Genomic DNA, 2,818 nt, shown 5'->3' on the forward strand with positions numbered 1-2,818 from the left:
GGGTCATAAAACTTGTGAGTGCACATCTAAGATACAATAATTGGTCTCCACTGCTAAAGCAATAGAGAAAAAGGAACCAAAAACTGAGAGAAGAAACCAGTTTCCAGGACTAACAGTCTATACGAACCACAGCCTTATGTACGCTGAAACCAGAACTACGTGGTGCTCAGCCACCAGTACCTAACGTTCTGATCAGGGTCACAATAGATGGATCCTGATAGAAAAGGAGAAAAATATGAAACGGAATTTCAAATCCTCCAAGAATCCAGCCTTACTGGAACTAGAGGAATCTCCAAGACTACTGCCCTGAGATACTCTTTAAACCTTGCACTGGAACTATTCCCTGAGGTTACCTTTTTGCTAAATAACAGATTGGCTCACGAAATAAAGAATATCATCGGTGAGTACTGCGCTCCTTTAAAATCTCATATATATGAGACCAAACAGTCAATAAGTACTTTAAAACAAAGATGAGAAAGTAAGAGGGCAGGGAAACCAGACTACTGGAAATGGAACAACCAAAACAGAAATGATGAGAATGTTCACGCACTGTGAAAAATATAACCAGTGTCACTGAACTAAGTAGCAGGTTGGCTCAAAAAGTAAAGGAAGCCACCCTTGAGTTGTATGGAGGCCACCAAGGACTGGCTCGTGGAGTCCTTGAGCTTGTACTACGATTTCCATGCATTCAACTTTTCAGGAGCCGCCTGAGTCCTTGAATGGATTAGTGACAAAAGAGTCTTTGTTGCTGGCTATGAAAGCCTGAAAAAAAAAATGAGATTTTTTGATATTACCTCTCAGACTTTCCGGGAAGAGAACTAGGACTCATTCCCAGAAAGAGATTTCAAGGCGCACCATGGAGGATTTTCAGACAAATCTGTCTTTCATCTAAAGCACGTGCCAGAAACCAGGTTGCTGGTGACCTGTGGCCTTTCAGGTGTTTCCCTACAGGTGTGGCTGATTGCAGAGGAAGTGATGTCATTAAAGCTGTCAGCTCCATTGCTGTGCATGAGGAGAAGGCGAGTCCCTGGCCCAGGATGTCTGTCTTCTCCTCCATGGCCCCTGGAGTCCTCCACAGGGCGCGGCTTAGCAGTCTGAGGATTCCAGACCTGGAATCCCAGAAGACCAGGTAAACTGCAGGTGTTAGTGACAGTGGGGTTCTCTGTAGGCTGCAGGTCCTGGGTATAAACACCTTTGCTTTCTGCTGTACCTCACGCTGGCTGGGGCTTGTTGACATCCGCCAGAAATGGGCACCTTCTGAGAACCTCAGCCCTGGCCCTGGGTCTGGCGGAGGGAGGTGGTGTGCAGAAGTTGAGGACAGTGGCCAGCGCCCTGGGCCCAGCATTGCCAGCCTTGGCTCAAACAGACAACTCTGTCTCCTCAACCCCCGGTGATCTCTGCTACCCTGTGAGTTCAGCCCAGTGCCCATTGTCCATGCCTAGCCCTGACCCAGAGTTGCTGCGAGTAACTTGGGCCCTGGTCCTGGAAACTGCCTAGCCATTTCAGGTTTTCATGGGACAAACCAGGTTTATGATGTCACATCTTGGGGTAGAGTGGAGAGCCAAGCAGAATCTCTCTTCTTTCACAGAGGTTACATTTTCCAATATGCAAATGAACTGGACACTACTCCACTGGTCACCTTCCACATCTGGCACCCCTGGAAACCAAGGACTTTATTATCTGCACCAAATGATGCCTCTCTGCATGCGCGGAACTGGGTGGAACTTCATGCTTCCTGCTAACACCAGCACCTTTCCACCCAGGCCCCTAGGAAAGAGGAGGAGCTGCTGTAGTAGCAAGGATACTGTCATGGATTAAATTGTGTCCCCCCAAAATGTGTGTCAACTTGGCTAGTCCATGATTTCCAGTATTGTGTGATTGTCCACGATTTTGTCATCTGATGTGATTTTTCTATGTGTTGTAAATCCTACCTCTATGATGTTAATGAGGTGGGATTAGCAGCAGTTATGTTAATGAAGCAGGACTCAGTCTAGAAGATTAGACTGTGTCTTAAATCAATTTCTTCTGCGATATAAAAGACTGAATCACATGGGAGAGCTCATACCACCAAGAAACAGGGGCCAGGAGAATAGCACATCCTTTGAACCCGGGGTCCCTGTGCTGAGAAGCATCTTGACCAGGAGAAGATTGATGGCAAGGACCTTCCTCCAGAGCGGACAGAGAGAGAAAGCCTTCTTCTGGAGCTGGCACCCTGAATTTGGACTTCTAACCTCCTGGACTGTGAGAAAACAAATTTCTCTTTGTTAAAGCCGTCCACTTGTGGTATTTCTGTCACAGCAGCACGAGATAACTAAGACAGGTACCAATTTAGCTGATACCAGCTGTGTGGCCTTAGGCAAATCACCCAGCCTCTCTGACCCCCAATTTCCTTACCTATAAAGTGAGAATAGTAATAACTACCTTGCAGGTTGTTGGGAGGGTTAGAAATAATGTATTAAAAAATACCTGGCAGACATCTAAGATACTCTACTGGTCCCATCCAGTTGGGAGCAAGGGAGAATGAAGAAAACAAAAGACACAAGGGAAAGATTACTCCAAAGGACTGACAAACCAAAACTACCACAGCCTCCACCAGACTGAGTCCAGCACAACTAGATGGTGCCCGGCTACCATCACTGACTGCTCTGACAGGGATCACAATAGAGGGTCCCAGACAAAGCCGGAGAAAAATGTAGAACAAAACTTTAACTCACACACACACACAAAAAGACAATACTTACTGGTCTGACAGAGAATGGAGAAACCCCAAGAGTATGGTTCCCAGACACCCTTTTAACTCAGTATTGAAGTCGCTCCT

At 46.5% G+C, this 2,818-nt stretch overlaps 1 pseudogene; it reads left to right on the plus strand.

Moving 5' to 3' along the window:
• Positions 1-494: 494 nt before the first annotated feature.
• Positions 495-1,742, plus strand: LOC100675474 (WD repeat-containing protein 73-like; annotated as a pseudogene).
• Positions 1,743-2,818: the final 1,076 nt, after the last annotated feature.

This window comes from Loxodonta africana, chromosome 24 (assembly GCF_030014295.1).
Source record: "Loxodonta africana isolate mLoxAfr1 chromosome 24, mLoxAfr1.hap2, whole genome shotgun sequence".
Classification (NCBI taxonomy): Eukaryota; Metazoa; Chordata; class Mammalia; order Proboscidea; family Elephantidae; genus Loxodonta; species Loxodonta africana.